An 18,645-nucleotide genomic window follows, 5' to 3' on the forward strand; every position below is an offset into this window, starting at 1 on the left:
GAAGGCCTTCTTCTACCTCTGCCAGTCCATTCTCCTTCCTTCATTCTCCACTTAATTAATGCAAATCCCCAGATGAACTAGAGGTAAGGCTATTTCTCTTCTGTCTCCAAGCCCCTGAGTTAGAGCCTAGCCCTGCCCTCGTGGCTCTGGGGCCTTTGGCTACCTTAGAAGTTGAAAAGAGACAGTCTTCCTGCTCTGTGATTGTGTGAAGGTGATGCTGGTGGCCTAGCACACTGCAGAAGGCCTCATGAATGAGAAGTGTTCCCTTCTTTCTTCCTGACATCCAAGACCAGATCTATCTATCTATCTATCTATCTATCTATCTATCTATCTATCTATCTATCTATCTATCTATCTATCTAATCTACCTACCTACCTACTTAGGTATCTCTTTGTGAGTTTTTGGGTTGAACTCAAGGTCTGGGCACTGTCTGTAGCACTCTACTACTTAAGCCACAGCACTAATTCTGGCTTTTTCTCTGTATGTGATACTGAGGAATCATACCCAGGGCTTTTTGCATGCTAGGCAAGCACTCACTAATCCACATTCCCAGCCCCTTCATATTTTCTTTAAAGGTAGTTTTTACATAAGTATTTACCATTTTAAGTCCCCTAGTTTAATTTTCTGAATACTGGTTACTTCTACAAAACCTGATCTTCTCTTCCCCTGCCTGATTTGTGACTGGTCCTGCATTGGCCTCATAATTAATGTAAATAAAGGCTGCTGAGAGCTGCATCATATAATGACACAGGACTGGAAACCTGGAAGAGAAAAGCCATGGGTCTGAAATGAAGAAAATGGTGCAGTATGCACTAGGAGCATATTTGAAAAAATGAATGAGTAAATAAAAGAAGAAGCATTGCATACACTCTGTTTGCACTCGGGGAGGTAATATACACACATAAGTAGGTAGGGCGTTGATAAATAAACTTGGCCTTCTCTTTTTGAAAATATGTTGTGGTCATACCAGGGCTTAAACTCAGGGCCCGATGCTTTCCTTGGCTGTTTTTCCCAAGGCTGAGGTGCTACCGCCACCACAGCTCCACTTCCAGCCATCTGGTCGTTAATTGGACATAAGCACCTCCAAGGCTTTCCTGCCTGTTCTAGCCTGTTTTTCCTGCTTGGCTTTCTCTCTCAAAGCTGGAGCTCTTCCCTCTGGACCACTGCTCCACTTCTAGTTTTCTGGTGGTTTCTTGGAAATAAGAGTCTCACAGACTTCCTGCTCAGGCTGACTTTGAATGGCGATTTTCCAAGGAGGCTTCAAGCAGCTTTTCTCAAGGATACACAGAGGAGCTGCTCCACACAAAACCTTATTGTAAATCTCGAGAGGCACTAGAGGAAAAGAGATACATGAAGATGCTTCTAGTGTGTTCTAGTTACTTAAGGTTGGAGACACAAAACACTCATAATTATTAGATCATTTTATTGGCAAAAGGAACATTGCAGACATTATGAGAATCATTGCAGCTTTCAGTCCTCTCATCCTGAGACAGTAAATTCACTGCAACTCAATGCTAAGTGACAGAACTGGCATGTCCTGCGGATATTTTCTCCCAATTCCTGTGACACTCATTTCTCACTTTTGGCTTCAAACCTGTGACCAGAGGGGAAGATGAGGCGAGAAAATCCTTCTCAGTGAAAACAGCCATAAAGATCATTGGGTAGTTAACTTATAAATTCAAGCCATTGGAATGACCCTGTTAAGAAGTCAGATTGTCCAGAATTAAAAATGAAGAAGAAAGAAGGTACCAGTGGCTGTTGACTGTAATTCCAGCTCCTTAGGAGGATGAGATGTAGAGAATCTTAGTTTGAATCCAGCCAGCATAGGAAAGTCCATGACACTGTTATTTCTAAGAGATCACAGAAAAAAACAAAGTGGGGCTGTGATTCAAGGTTAATGCACTATCCTTGAGCAAAAAGAGCTCAGGGACAATTCCTAGACTCATAGTTCAACCCCAGGAACTGCCCCGTCAAAGAGCCTGTACCTCCATATCTTTGTGTATGTATGGACGTATTCCTATAGGTGAAGCTCCAGAGTAGCTATGATGAACGGCACCAAGCTAGGAAATTTGTATTCAATAAAATGATTTCATAACAGAGACTGCTTTCATGACACTGCATGTTCCAGGGCTCCCTTCACTGGTCCCAGTATAACCTGTGGGTTTCTCTGCATCCCAGGCCTTGTGGACGAAATCTCTCTTATTTCCTGGACAGGCAGAAAAAAGGCCTCATTCCTGTACTGCTGTGTAACAAACAATTCCATCCGGGTCAGATAGTGAGGAGGAGTGCAGGTGGGCTCCGAAGGTCAGGAGAGAAAGGTCACTATGTACTCGCAACTATCACTCTCCCCAGTGCTCTGTTTTGACAGGAAGCTTTCATTTGTGCCACCTCCCATGGCAGGCAAAGTCCTGTGCACTTATCCTGCCTTTGTGAGACTATATACCAGTGTTCAGATAAAGTTCTCAATATAATTCAAAAGTCCTTCTGGCAGACCACTAGGGCACTGAAGCTCATGAAATGTTTCATTGAGGGCAATGTTGGGCCTATGATGCCTCTCCTAGGTTTTCGCAAGCTTGGGAATTCCAAGCACATATCTGATATCACAAAGCTTCCTGTCTTCTAGGGCTGGTGAATCTCATCAGGTTTTGAAACATTTGACCTCTCCTAGTTGGGCCCTGGGTGGCTAGCTTTTGGGGACACGGGGCTAAGGTGCTGACCATGATCTCAGTGAAGAAGCCCGGTACCTTACCATTTTGTGTAACAGCATCACTCCTAGTCTGTGTGTATGTGTGTGTTTGTGTGTGTGTGTGTGTGTGTGAGCGCGCATGCGTGTGGACCCATACACCATTCTTGGAAGTTGAACTCCGGACTTGAGCACTGTACTTAGATTCTCTTGTACAAGGATAGCCCTCTCCTACTTGAGCCACAGAACAACTTCAGGCTTTTTTTTTTTTTTTTTGATATGGTCCTGAGAAATCAAACCCAGGGTTTCATATATGCAATGCACTCTACCCCTAAGGCACATTCCCAGCCCTCTATTTCAGGTTTGTTAGTTTCTTTCTGTCGTTTTTTATTGTTGTAGAAGTTGATGTCTAGGCATGGGTGCTGTCCTTGAGCTCTTCAGCTCAAGTCTTGTGCTCTACTACTTGAGCCAAAGCGCCATTTCAGCTTTTCTGGTGGGGCATTGGAGCAAAGTGTCTCAAGGACTTTCTTGCCCAGGCTAGCTTTGAACCATGATCCTCAGATCTCATCTTCCTGAGTAGCTAGGATGACAAACATGAGCGTCAAGCACACAGCTTCCACTTCAGGTTTCTTAGTGGTGAATTGGAGATAGTCTCATGGGACCTTTTTGCCTGGGATAGTTTGGAACACAGATCCTCAGATCTCAGCATCCTGAGAAGGAAGGATGACAGACCTCAGCGATAGACCCCTAGGCCATGGCTTCTGGTGCAAAGGGCTCCTGGGCTCCACATGGTGGAGTGCTAGCCATGAGCCCAAGAGGTAAGGGTCAGTGCCTAGGCCCCTAGTTCAAGGTTCATGGCTGGGAAAATACAAAACAAAACAATTGTCTGCAGCAGACAACTCACTAGTCTTTAGTAATACATAATTTTGTCCCTGCATTGGGGACCTATCTGAGCCTCAATATTCTTGTCTGCATAATCATCTCAGTTGTGGAGCTCTTACAAGGACAAGTTGAAAGAATGCACCCTGTGAAAGACACAGCACATGGCACTATTTGCATGACTCAGCAAACAGCATCCTGTGAAAGTCTCAGCAGCTAGCGCCCAATGCAGGACTCAGCACACTCCACCTTGTGAAGGACTCAGCACATAGCACCATGGCATGTGCAGGACTCAGCACAGATCACCCTCTAAAAGACTCAGCACAAAGCTCTGTTCCACAAGCTATCATTAGAATTAAGGTGGTTTCACATTCTTTGAGGAACATTTAATATCTAATGGTTTGGTGGGGTGTTTTTATTTTGAGGGAGGTTACTTTTTGGGCTTGAGCTCAAAACATGGGGAGAATGTTCTAATAACATTTGCTCAAGGCTAGTGTTCTACCATTTCAAGCCATATTTCAAAGATTCTAGCAGACTTCCTGCCAGGATTTAAAGCCCCCAAGCAACCAAGATGTCCGGGGTAAGCCAGGAAAAGCCAGGATGATGGGGGTAACCCATGGAGCTGGGTTACAGCAGTTTACATCTGGATAAATCAGGTTAGGTGACAGCTGTCAGGACCAGACTCCTAGCTTTCTCTGTGATGAGGTATTTGATGTCCTGTCCTTCTATAGTTGCAGTGAGTATATTCTACCTTTTTTTTTTTTGGCAGTCCTGGGACTTGAGTAAGGGCTTTGACACTGTCCCTAAGCGTTTGTGTTCAAGGCTAGTACTCAGTTGATTGAAAGACAGCAGATTTTCTAGGTTTTCTTTTTATGTGGCACTGAGGGCTCGAACCCAGGGCTTCATGCTTACTAGTCAAGCAATCAACCAATGAGCCCCAGGAGTGAAAGAGTTATAAATATATAGAGGTTGCTGTATATAATTTTATATACACAAAAGATGTCTGTACATTATTAATTTATAGATAATATTACTACCAATTTTTAGGTATTAAGTTATGTCTCCATTTAATCATGTGTCTCATTTAACAATTAATAAAGCATTAATTAAAATTATATGTACATACATCTCTACATAAATTACATATTTTATAGAATGCGATAGATGTCTATATAATTAAATTATGCATCATGTGTTACTATCAATTGTTAGGTATTTATGTTTCCATGCAATTTTATTCTATTAATGCTTAATAAAATATTAAACTTAATCCACGTCCTATAATTAGTGTGTCTAATTTTATCCTAGAATGATTCACTACTAATTCAATCTGTTTTTCATTTATTGTAGTGACAATTCTTCCACCAATGACGTTTTTTTACATTTATGACATCCTATTACATAGCATATGTATTTGCATCTGAATTATACATCCTGTCACTGAGCACTTTCAAAGAAAAAGGAAACCTGTCACACTCGGCTTCTTCCTCCTCGATTACATTTTTTGCAGTACTGGGATCTAAATTCAGGGCCTAGAAGGCTCAATTCCTGAATGGGTGACTGTTAGCACAGAAGCCTCTAGCCAATTCAGTTGCCAGGCAGTTCCCAGGCCCTGAGATCGAGCCCCATATGTTGACCACATATTGCACTTAGTGTAGTTATTCATTTTATTTTTTTGTTTTATTAATTTATTTACCATTTATTTTATTGACTGTTATTACACATGAAATATTTACTACATATATTACATAAGATATAGATTTGCCTATGTATGAAACTTCATACCTTACACCCAGGACTTTCAAAGAATCAGAAAACATGTGTCACCATGGGATTCTTACTCCACGATTCAATTTTTGTGAGTGCTGGCATTAGAACTCATAGCCTGTAAGTCCCAATTCATGAATGGGTGAGTGTCAGCACGCCAGCCAGGGGCATATTGAGCTGACAAGCATTTCTAGCACCTGAGATCGAGCCCCAGGGGTTGACAAAATACGTACAGATTGACATGCAGATGGTAGGACACAAATAAATATAGATCTTTATAGAGTGCCAGTGATGTCTATACATTATTCATGTATATACACTGCATTCCTACCAATTCTTGAGTATTTATTATACCTCCATGTAATTAATATTCTTGTTTTATCCTTACTACTGTCCCAAAACTATTGCATCCATGTAATTAATTGTATTCTTTGAATGTGTCAAAAATATTCATTAACATCCATTGGTCTCCTAAAATCACTCCATCTAATTGTATAGTAGTATTCAGAAACAACTAATTCAACTTTGCCATTCATAATCTTCCATCCGTAATCCTATGAATAGGAACGAGACTCTTAGGTTCTCCCTCCATTGGTAGGGGTCAGGACTGTGCTTCAAACACATGGCTTATGTTGCCGTGTTGGCCTAAGGCTTCCCTGGTAGCCCACCAGCCTTCAGCAATGCCAGGTTACCAACATTTTGCAGCCGTGTCATTCAGACCCAGGATGGTCACTTTGTAAAGAAAATAAATGTAAAACTGGTAAGTTGCCAGTTTTTATTTTTCTGTGTCACATTATTTATTATTGTTTTCCTGTCAGCATTTGAGGCCCAGGAACCCAGATTTGGCTGTGGGACCAGTGGTTGCACCCCAGCCTAGAGTGATCAATGATGAGGCAGAATTGCCACTACCTGAGATCAAGCCCTGTGCTTGACAAAATAAAAATATATACATACATACATATATACATTAAAAATATTTAAAATATTATGAGGCTCCTTGGCTTGGAATTCAGGCCATTGTTTTTGCAGGCCTGGGATTTGAACTAAGGATGTGGGTAAATCTGTAGCACTGTGGGTGATGGGAAGATCACCGTGCTGGAAGACAAGAAAGTCAGGCCTGTTCCCAGGGCCTGAAGTCAAATCCTAGCACTTGAAAAAATAATATTCGTATATATTTGAAATACATGATTTATATTTACATAGACATGTTTATTGCATATTGCAGTTAGTGTATTCATTTCATTTTGTGTTTTATTTCTTATGTATTTAAGAGTGAGTATGATTACACATATTACATTTTGCATCCTATTACATAAGCCATAGCTTTGCCTATGTATTCTACATCATTCCTGAGACCCAGGACTTTCACCGATACGGAAACAAGTGGAACAATTGGCTTTTCCTACAGGATAAAGTTTTTGGCAATTCTCTGACTTGAACTCAGGGCCTAGCAGGCCCCACTTCATGAATGGTTAAATGTTAGCACACCAGTCTGATGCAAGTGAAGTTGGCAGGCCAATTTGAGGACCTGAGATCAAGCCCTAGGAATGGCCAATATATAAATAGGTAGATGTTTAGATTGCAGTGTGTGTGTGTGTGTGTGTGCGCGTGCGCGCACGCATGTGTGTGTTTTTACATATGTATATGCATCTATAAACATATACAGAGAGAGACAGATAGACATTTATGTAGATTCTAGTGTATAACCCAATATAAAGAGAGATGTCTGTACCTTATTTTTATATATTCTATTGCTACCAATTATTTGGTATAAAATTATGCTCCCAATTGTCATGGTAGAAGAATTAATAAAGTATTAATTAATCAATGACCTATATTTATTGCATGCAATCTTATATTGGAATGACTAGCTAGTTAGTAATTCAATTAGTACATGTCAAATATTCTATTAGTGTTATTATAGATAGGAACGAGGTTCTTAGGATCTTCAGCTGTGTGTAGGTGGCAGTCCTAGGATCGATCTCAGGGCCTAGGTGTCTGGGTTGGGCCCAGGCTTCACTGACAGCCCCCCAGCCATCATCCATGCAAGGTCACATACAATTTTCAAGCCAAGTCATTGAGACTCAGGAGGGTCACAGTGCTAAGGAAACAAAGGTAAAAACTGTTGTGTAACATTTCCTGGTTTGTCCTCCTCCATTTTTGTTGGTTTAATGCATTTTTGCCAGTGCTGGATGTTGAACTCTGGTCCTAGGATCCCTGGATCATCTGTGGGTGTAAAAGCTGCACTCCAGCCTAGGGTAATCATGGTTTAAGACACAATAAAATGTTTCCTTGAGAAAAAGGAGCTCAGGGAAAATGTCTAGGCTCACAGTTCAAGCTTAAGGACCTGCCACAAAAGAAGAGCCAGTAACTCCATGTGTCTGTGTATGTAAGCATGTATTTGTATCAATGAAGATCCAGAGTTGCTATGAAGAAAGGCACCCAGCTAGGAAATTTGCTTTGAATAGTATGATTTCATAGCACAGAGAGTGCTTTCAAGACAATCCATGTTCCGGGGCTCCCTCAGTGTTCCCAGTATAGCCTGAGGTGTCTCCATACCCCAGGCTGCCAGAGGAAGTCGGCTTCATTGTTGGAGTAGGCAGACAAAAAGCTACACTCCTGTAAAGCTGCATAACAAACAATTCATCCGGGCCAATTAATGACGATGAGTGTGCGCAGGTTCTGAAGGTCAGGAGAAAAAGGCTTGTTTGTACCCCAAGCTATCTCTCTCCCCAGTGGTCAGTTTTGACAGAAAGCCTTCATTTGTGCCACCTTCTGTGGCAGGCCAAGTTCCCTGCACTCATCCTGTCTTTGTAAGACTATGTTTCAGAGTTGAAACAAACTGCTACAATTAATTCAAGAGTCCTTCTGGCAGACAATTAGGGAACTGAACATAATGGAATGATACATTATTGGCAAAGGTGCCTCCATGTGCTGTGTGTGTGTGTGTGTGTGTGTGTGCATACACCATTCCTGGTGTTTGAACTCAGGACCTAACTGAAGAGCTAAAGTAATTCCATTTTAAGATTAAGCCCCCTGAGCTGTGCTGCCCTCATAGTAACCCCCAAAGAGAGCTGGGCTGCCAAAGAGAAAAATAGTTCTCAGAAAAACCGCAGGTTGCCACCAATCCTGCCCACCCTTAAAGAACAGAATAGTTCAGGCCCAGAGTTCAAGCCCCACGACCGACAAAAAAAAAAAAAAAAGGAACAGAATAGTTGCCCAGGTGTTCCAGCTGAAAAAGGGAAGTGCAACCAGGGTGGACTTAAACCCCCTGAACTTGTGAACTTGCTTGTGTGGAAACCCTGTAAACTTGTTTGTTTGATACTATAAAAGCTGTGCCAATTTTATGCTTGGGGCCTCTTAGCATCACCGGTTACCAAGTGCACAGAGGACCAAGCTCCAGCTTGCAATAAACAACTCTTTGCTGTTTGCATTGATCATGGTCTCTGGTAGTCTGAGAGGGGGCGTCCGAAAACTGCGCAATTTATGTGGGAGCTCATCCGGGATAGCCCCCCCCCCCATAAGCCACCCAGATACCTGATCAGCGAGTCGTCCAGCTAGCCAGTAAGAGGGGGTGCAGCTGCTTTATGTTGAGTGTTTTGTGTTTGACTTGCAAGTAGGGTTTTGGAGCTGGGAAGAAACGTTGGCGGACATGCTGCAAGGTAGCCAGCAGGCCGGTGGAAGACATGCCCTGGGCCTTGGGGGAAGCCCTCCCCAGTGGGGTCTCACTGGACTCTGTCATATTTTGGACCATGACTTGTCCCGCCTCTGCCACTCTGGGTTAAGGGTAGATTATCCACCTCCCGGGTAGGGACTCTGCGGCCTCCACCATCCTTTGGGACAGGAACTCCTCTGGCCTCCACCACCGTGGCTTAGGGGTGGTTCGAGCTTGAGATCAACATGCATGCTCTCTTTGTCTCATTTGTAGTTGCCATTTTAATTCAGCGCCTCTCTTGCTTTCCTTTCCTTGTTCATTTTTACTTTCATTTTTGGATCAGCGGGCATCCTGGAGTCCCCCGAAAGAGGTGGCCAGAGGCTCCTTTCACCTCAGCTGCTCTCCCATTTTAATACTTTGGAATTTTAGGATGACATCAAGGGTTGACTTATTCTCTAGAAGAGGAGGCAGTGCCGGATGGGAGAACCTGCAGGATCTAGCAATAACGTTGAAAGAGGCCTGCAGGGAAAACTCGCAGAAAGATGAATCTTCCACTGACCACCAAGTACCACCAGCAAGATCTTAGCCTTGGGTCTTGACCCAGAGGGTTTGAGTATGGGGGGGGGGGGAGACTGTCAGTCTGAGAGGATGGCTTCCAGGGTCTTTTTTCCCTTGCCCCAAGATGATTGGGAGTTCTCCTTCACCTTGGAAGGCCCCTGGGTCAACATTTGCAGGAATCTAAAAAAAACAAAAAAAAGAAAGAAAGAAAGAAATCCTCTGGTGGTGAGATATTGCCCAATTTACTGAGATCTGATTTTGTCTTTGTGGCCACTTGTTTGTCTTGTTTACTTTGGTGTTGTTTCTGTTCTATTTTTGAGGTGGAGAAATTCTGGGTGAGGGTGGCCAGCTCACTCAGCTGACTTTGAATTCAGCTTGCTGAGGGAGAATGGCGCCGTTCTGGTAGGGATGAACTGAGGGTCCATTAGTCCCCAACTCAGCCTTTGGTGGTTGTCTAGTTCTGTTTTAGAATTGGTACCTGTTTTAAGACTGGATTCTTGGTTTTTGTGTTTATTTATATTTTTGTTATTTATTTGAAGATCTCTGAGGAAATAAAAGTTCCAGCCTCTGGCTGGGCTCAGCCACAGACCTGCTATGTTCCCCTCACTGTGAGGTCTGAAAGGTTGCTGGACTAGTTTGGTTCCTTTCAGGCCTTGGGCTGCATTTTCTCCTTGTGGTGGCTGCCTGAGCGGAGGGTGTGGAAGGCTATGCACCTGGTTTGGACTTTTCAGCGAGTCCTGACAATGTAACAATTTGTAAAGTGCTCTTGTCTAAAATGGATAAAATTCAGGCCAGTTTAGTTTCAGGTGACCCCCTCAACCAGCCCTTCTCCAACAGAAGGGATCCAAAAGATCCATTGGTGAATTGCCTTGCTAAACAAGTAAGCCCTGGGAAAATGAAGCTTAACAAAGGTACTTAGTTTAAAAAAATACTGTCTTAAATTTTTGTTAAAATCTTTAAAAAATCTATGTACAACTGATTTGATTTTTGCACGCTTTAATATCTGTGTGTTTTCTAAGTGTTTGTAAACATGTTCAAGATAAAAATTGTCAACATGCTGTAACTATTGGATGAGTTTAAGTTTAAAATGTAAAAGGTTAAGAGTTTTAGACATTACTAAGAATTAAAAAAACTTTCACATTGTTTTAAATGGCTTTTTAAGGATTCTTTAATGTAAAAATTAGAAAATCTGTTATTTTAAAAGGGATTTAGTTCCCTTGGCTAAAATTTCAGGATAAATATTAAAAATTTTAATGTAAAGGTCAATTTAGCACTGTTAAAAAACATGACCAATTCTGTCTGTCTAAAACTGTATTTTATTCAAACCTCCCCCCCCCAAAGAAAAGGGAAAACTTAGAAGACTACCAAAGATCTATATTTAGGGGTGAGGCTGAGCAGGCAGAAGTGCAGTTAAGCTGGTCATGCATGGTGGGACCGACCCTGGGGGGGGCTTCATAGATGGTGAGACTGGCCCTGGGAGGAGTCCACACATGGTAAAAGAGGGCAAGCTGGCACAAACGCAGTTCAACTAACCTTAAAGAGTAAGATTGGGTGCCCATTCCATAGGAGGGGCTGAGTGGCCCATCGTTGTTCTCTCCCTTTTCCCTGCAGATAGACTCTGAAAACATGATGATTAAAATGAGTGATGCGATGATCTGATTAGTATTGCTAAAACTGTCCCTTGTATGTGTTAAAATTAAAATTAAAAAGCCTTCAAAAGATGGTTAAAAAGTTTATTTGTATAATGTAACTTGCTTTCAATGATGTCCTACAATTAGGATGTTTTCAAAAGTTGTAAAGGTGTTAAGCCTCGCTTCTTGGTATAGTAATGGTGATTGTAATTATTTTTTTCTAGATTAGTATTTGTTTTTATTTTGAAAATACTGTACAAAGGAGTTACAATTACATGGGCAAGATAATGAGTACGTTTCTTATCAAGTATTGTAGCCTCCTCCTTTGTTTCCCCTTCCCATCCCATCCTTCCCCTATCTCCCCACCCAAGCTTCCAATCACCCCCCACCAAAGCTGTAAAGTTCATTTTCAACATAACTACTTCTACATCTCATTGTTGCAATGGGTCCCCCTGTGTCCCTATTTAAACGATTCATTTTTTCCCTTAACCTCCACAAATTATACTAACATCAAATACAGTGAAAGCAGGGGTTATACCATGGGGGAGGGACATACAAAGCAACAAAGATATCATCTTATAAATGTGTTAGAAACAATCGCATGAAAGAAAACAGCATTTGAGTACATATCTTAGGGTTCATTTCCCTAACATCAATTTAGCTGAGCTTTTCTGCTTGATTCAGACATATACTATGTATTGGAAATAAGGAAAACCATGGGACCTATGTTTTTTTGGGTCTGGCTTACTTCATTTAATATAATTTTTTCCAGGTCTTTCCATTTCTTAACAAATGGGGCAATGTCATTCTTTATAACGAACGCATAGAATTCCATTGTGTATATATACCACATTTTCTGGATCCATTCATCTACTGAGGAGTATCAGGGTTGGTTCCATATCTTAGCTATGGTAAATAATGCTGCAATAAACATAGTTGTGCTGGTACTTTTACTGTGGTTTTGTTTGTGAACATTTGTGTAAATCCCCAAAAGTGGGATTGCTGGGTCATAGGGGAGGTCTATGTGGAGTCTTTTGAGGAACCTCCATACTACTTTCCAAACTGGTTGAACAAGTTTACACTCACACCAAGAATGCAGTAGGGTGCCCTTCTGTCCACATCTCCTCCAGCATCTGTTGTTATTAGTGTTCTTGATTATAGTCATTCTACCAGGGACGAGATGGTATCTCATTGTTGTTTTGATATGCATTTCTTTTATGGCTAAGGATGTTGAGCATTTCTTCATTTGTCTATTGGCCATCCTTCTTTCTTCTTCAGAGAAGTTTCTCTTTAAGTCTTTAGCCCACTTATTTATTGGGCAGTTGTTTCTTTGAGGATTTGTTGTTGGGGGATTTAATATTTTGAGTTCCAAGTATATTTTAGATATGAGACCCTTGTCCGTTGTATGGCTAGTGAAGTTCTTCTCCCAATCCGTGGGCTTTCTATTGATCTTCCTAGCTATGTCCTTTGCCATGCAGAAGCTCGGCAACTTCATCCAATCGCATTTGTCCAACCTTTCTTTGATTTGTTGTGTTTCCGGGTCTCTATTCAGAAAATTTTGGCATGAGCCAAGGAGACCTAGGGTTTCTCCTATACCATCCTGTAATGTTTTCAGAGTGTCTGCTTTGACTTCGAGGTCTTTGATGCCTTGGGAGTTGATTCTGGTGCAGGGTGATATATAAGGATCTAGCTTTATTTTTCTACAAGTAGCTAACCTATTTTGCCAGCACCATTAATTGAAGAGGCTGTCTTTCTTCAATTCTATTGTTTTAGCTCCCTTATCGAGGATTTGATGGCTATAGTTCTGTAGGTTCATTTCTGGGTTTTCAACGCTATTTCATGGGTCCTGAGGTCTGTTCTTGTGCCAGAAGCAAGCTGTTTTGATTACTATGGCTTTATAGTCGAGTTTGAAATTTGTATTGATATTCCTCCAGCACTGTTCTTTCTGTTGAGGATAGTTTTAGCTATTCGGGGTCTTTTATTGTTCCAAATGAATTTTTGGATTGCCTCTTCTAGTTCTTTGAAGAATGAGGTTGGAATTTTGATAGGTGTCGCATTGAATTTGTAGATTGCCTTGGGAAGTATTGTTATTTACACGATATTGATCTTTCCTATCCAGGAGCATGGGAGTTTTTGCCACTTCTACGTTCTGTTTTGATTTCCTTTTTCAAGTTTTTTAAAGTTTTCATCATAGAGATCCTTCACTTCTTTGGTTAAGTTAATTCCTAGTATTTTATTTTTTGTGGCGCTATTACGAATGGAATTGCTTTCATAATTTCAGCCACACTGTTCTCATTGTTGGCATACAGAAAAGCCATTGATTTTTCAGGGTTAATTTTATACCCTGCTACTTTGCCAAGGTTTTGAATCAGCTACAGTAATTTGGGAGTAGAGTCCTCGTCATTTTTTAAATACACTTCATGTCATTTGCAAAGAGGGAGAGTTTTATTTCTTTCCCTATTTGGATCCCCTTTATGTTTTCATCTTGTCTTATTGCTGTAGCTAGGCATTCTAATACTAGATTGAAGAGAAGTGGAGAGGGGACATCCTTGTCTCGTTCCTGAGTTAAGAGGAAATGGCTTTTGTTTTTCACCATTAAGTATAATGGTGGCTGTAGGTTTGTGAAATACAGCCTTTATTGTATTGAGGAATGTTCCATGGATTCCTATTTTTTCCAAAACCTTCATCATAAATGGATGTTGGATTTTGTCAAATGCTTTTTTTGCATCTATTGAAATAACCATATGTTTCTTATCCTTGCTCCTGTTGATGTGATGAATTAATTGATTTGTGGATATTGAACCAGCTTTGCATCCCTGAAATGAAAACTGTTTCACCGTGTTGTATGATTTTTTTGGATAAATTGTTGAAGTCGAATGGTCAAAATTTTTTTGAGAAGGTTTGCATCAATGTTCATCAAAGAAATGGGTCTATAGTCCTCTTTCTATGATGAGTCCCTGCCTGGTTTTGGGATGAGGGTTATCATAGCTTCATAGAATCAGTTCGGTAGTGAACTTTCTCTTTCAATTTTATTGAAGAGTTGGAGAAATATTGGTGTGGGCTCTGTTTTGAAGGCCTTGTAGAATTCCACTGTAAAACCATCTGGTCCTGGGCTTTTCTTAGATGGGAAGTCTCTTATTGCTGTTTCTATTTCAATGCTTGATATGGGCCTGTTAAAATGGTTTAACTCATCTTGGTTTAGTTTTGGCATGTCAGTATTTGCTAAGAAAAGTTCCATTTCTGCTAAGTTTTCAAACTTATTAGCATAAAATTTTGTGAAGTATTCCCTTATACTGTTCTGTATCTTTGGTGTTTCTGTGGTGATGTTTCCATTCTCATCTCTGCGTTTATTTATTTGGATGCGTTCTCTTCTTTTTCTGATAAGATTTGCTAAGGGTGTGTCAATTTTATTAATTTTTTGAAGAAAGAACTCTTTGGTTTGTTGATTCTTTCTATATTTTTTTGTATTCTAATTCATTTAATTCTGATTTAATTTTAATTATTTCTTTCCATCTACTGGATTGGGGTTTATCTTGCTCCTCTTTTTCAAGGAGGCTCAGATGTCTCATTAAATTGTTGTTTTCAGATCTCTCCAATTTGTTGATGTAGGAATTCAGAGCTATAAATTTGCCCCTGAGTATTGCCTTTGCTGTGTCCCAGAGGAGCTGGTAATTTGTGTGTTCATTTTTGTTGAATAGCATGAACATTTGAATTTCCTTTCTGATCTCTCCCATGACCCACTCGTGATTCAGCAATGTGTTGTTCAGCCTCCATGTGTTACAGGATTTTCTTTGGTGGCTTTTGGTGTTGAGTTCTAATTTTTTTCCCCTGTGGTGTGAGAGAATGCAAGGTATAACTTCAATGTTTCTGAATTTGGACATGTTTGCTTTGTGGCCTAAAATGTGGTCTATTTTGGAAAATATTCCTTGTGCTGCTGAGCAAAACGTATAATCTGATGCTGCTGGGTAGAATGTTCGGTAGATGTCTGTTAAATCTAGTTGATCTATGCAGTTGTTTAGATCTGTGTTTTCTCTGTTGAGTTTTTCTGAGTTTATCTATCTAGTGGGGAAAGTGGTGTGTTAACGTCCCCAGCAATTCAAGTCCTTGGCGCTATTGGGATTTGAAAGAAAATAGTGTTTCTTGCATAAATTAGGGTGCTCTGTTGTTTGGTGAATTGTGTTGTAATTCTTGCATTAAGAATAAATTGCCATTTGGTTTTAAAAGTTTTAATGTGTATTTGTTTTAAAACAAGCAGCCATGAGACTTCCAGATTTTTCTGTGCATGTGATAGTGTAGAATTAAACCTATGGCTTCATACATATGAGGCAAACCCTCCACCACTGAGCTCAGGAATGACAAATGTAGTAATAGATATGTAGATTGTTTTATATATATATATATATATATATATATATATGTATAAAGCAAGACAGAGATGTCTATATATTATCTAATTATATATAATATATTACTACTAATTATTGATAAGTTATTCCTTCATTTATTTAAATATTATGTTTAAATACATAAGAAATTATTAATTGAAAATTAGTCAATGTACTATAATTATTGTGAATAATTTTATAATATAATCATACACTAACTACTAATGTAATTATTACTTTACAACATTCCATTCGTATGGATGTATATTGGAATGTGTTTCTTAGGATCTCCCTCCATTCATAGGTGGTAGTCCTGGGACTTGCACCCAAGGTCTAGGCTGCTGGTTTAGGCTATGGCTTCCCTGATATCCCACCAAACTTCAGCGGTGCAAGGTCATGTAAACTTTCTGGGCCCTGTCATTTAGACCCAGGAAGGTTGCAATGCAAAGGATAAAACAATGTAATACCACCTTCTGGAACTTCCCAGTTTTGTACTTCTCCTTCACACCCCCTCTGTTTTTTTTCTTTTTTTATTTCAGTTTGGGGCCAGAACTCTGGCTATAGTGTTGTACCTCAACTCTTCAGCTCAAGGCTATCACTCTACCACTTAAGCCATAGTGCTACTTTTGGCTTTTTTCTGCTTATGTGATGCTGAGGAATCGAACCCAGGGCCTTATGCATGCAAGGCAAGCACTCTATTACTGAGCTTCCTTCCCAGCACTTCCCCTTTTTTGCCAGTCCCAAGTTTTGAACTCTGGTCCTAGGATCTCAGGATGGGCTGTGGGTCCAGAAGCTGCAACACAGCCTAGGATGATGAAGCTGAGGCAGAGTTGTCACGAGCTGAGTTCAAGCCCCAGTCCTGGCCAAAAAAATCAAGGCTCTGGCTTGGAATTTGCACCATTTTTCTGGCAGTCCTGGGATTTGAACTCACGGTCTGGGTAACTCTGTGGCACTGTTGGGGAGAGTAAGCTTACCGTCGTTGAAGACAAGAATTTCAGCCCAGTTTCCAGGGCCCTAATTCAAGCCCCAGCACTGAAAAAAAATATCCGCATATGAGATCTATTTACATACATAGGCTTATTCCATATGACATTTATTACCCTTATTTTTTATTTTATTTAGTATTATTACATATATAATATTTATTTAATTTATTACATCTTATCACATGAATGTATTTGCATAAGGATTATAGATCATACTGAGATCCAGGACTTTCACAGAGAAGGAAAAACATGTGTCAAAATTGGTTTCTGATTCCACTTAAAAACTTCCAGCAATGCTGACATTTGAATTCACAGCCCACAATGCCCAATTCATGAAAGGGTCAGTTGTACTACAAAAGCCTTTGGCAAACTGAGCTGCCAGCCAGTTCTGTGGAACAAGCCATAGTAATTGCTGATTGATATAGATATAGATAAAAATGTGGATATAGATAGATAGAAAGATAGTGAGAGGTAAATAGATAGATAGATAGATGTGTAGTTTGCAATAAATATGAGAGAGAAAATGTGAGGATATTAAATTATATATTTTATGAATTATTCTTAAATTATGCCTCCATTTAATGAAGTAGCATTAAGGTAAAAGTAGTCAGTATTCTTTAATTGGGAGAATCATACACAGGAGCTAGAATGGAAGACATAATCAAATATTTTTCGTGTGGCATTCTATAAGAGAATCATGAACTAATTGCAAATTTAATTGTTACTTTTATAATATTCCATTAAGCATTCTCATGAATAGGAAATATTTTCTCAAGATCTCCCTCCATTTGTAGGTGGCAGGCCTGGCAATCAAACTCCAGGCCTGGGTAGTTTACTTCAAAATGCAAACCATTAGGATGACATTATGAAGATTTCAGTTTGTCACAATGAAAAAAAGAACAAGTGGAAAAGAAAGCCAGGTGTCATTTGTTCCTGCCTGTAATCCTAGCTCTTCAGGAGTCTGTGAAGTAGAGAATGCCAATTTGAATTCAGCCAGGACAGGAAGTCCACAGCACTCTTATTCGAAGTGATCAAAGGAATAAAAAATCACCATGAGTGGAGCTGTGGCTGAAGGGCAGAGCTCTACCCTTGAGCAAAAGGAGCTCAGGCACAGTGCCTAGGGTCATAATACAACCCCCGGACCTGCTTAAAAACAAACAAAAAAATCAAGTGACTCCATGTCTCCCCATGTATGTATGGATGTATTTTTATCGGTGAAGGTCCAGAGTCCCTAAGAGGAAAGGCACCCAGCTAGGAAATTTGCTTTGAATAGAATGATTTCATAGCAGAGACAGTACATTCAAGACAGTGCATGTTCCGGAGCTCCCCTCACTGTTCCCATTGTAGCCTGAGGTTTTCTCGGCACCAGGGACTGCTGAAGGAAGTCTGCCTCATTGTTGGAACAGGCAGACAAAAGGCCTCACTCTTGTACAGTTGTGTAACAAGCAACTCCATGGAGGCTAATTAGTGAGGAGGAGTGTGGGCGGGCTCTGAAGGCCAGGAGAAAAAGGCTTCTTTGTACCGCAAGCTATCTCTTCTCCCCAGTGCTGTTTTGACAGGAAGCCTTCATTTTTGCCACCTCCCTTGGCAGGCCAAGTTCCCTGCACTCATCCTGTCTTTTTGTTAGACTATGTTCCAGTGTTGAAATAACCTGCTACAATTCATTCAAGGGTCTTCTGGCAGACAACAAGGGTGCTGAACCTAATAAAATGATTCAGTATTTGCAATGGTGTATTCCTAGGTTTCTGGAAGCTTGCTAAATCTAAGCACATGTTTAATATAAAAATGCTTCCTGTTATTTAGGCCTGGTGAAACTCATCAGGTTTTGAAACCTTTGACCTCTCCTAGTTAGGCCCTGGGTGGCTAGGTTTCAGGGTTGAACACGGGGTCTGGGTGTTGACCATGAGCTCAGAACAGGAGCTCAGTCCTTTAACAGTTGGTTTCACAGCTTCACTTCTGGTATCTCTCTCTCTCTCTCTCTCTCTCTCTCTCTCTCTCTCTCTCTCTCTCTCTCTCTCTCTCTGTGTGTGTGTGTGTGTGTGTGTGTGTGTGTGTGCAAACACGTCCTGGAACTTGAACTCAAGACCTGAACACTGTACC

Source organism: Dipodomys spectabilis, unplaced genomic scaffold (genome assembly GCF_019054845.1).
Source record: "Dipodomys spectabilis isolate Male_0828 unplaced genomic scaffold, ASM1905484v1 ptg000281l, whole genome shotgun sequence".
In the NCBI taxonomy this organism is placed as follows: domain Eukaryota; kingdom Metazoa; phylum Chordata; class Mammalia; order Rodentia; family Heteromyidae; genus Dipodomys; species Dipodomys spectabilis.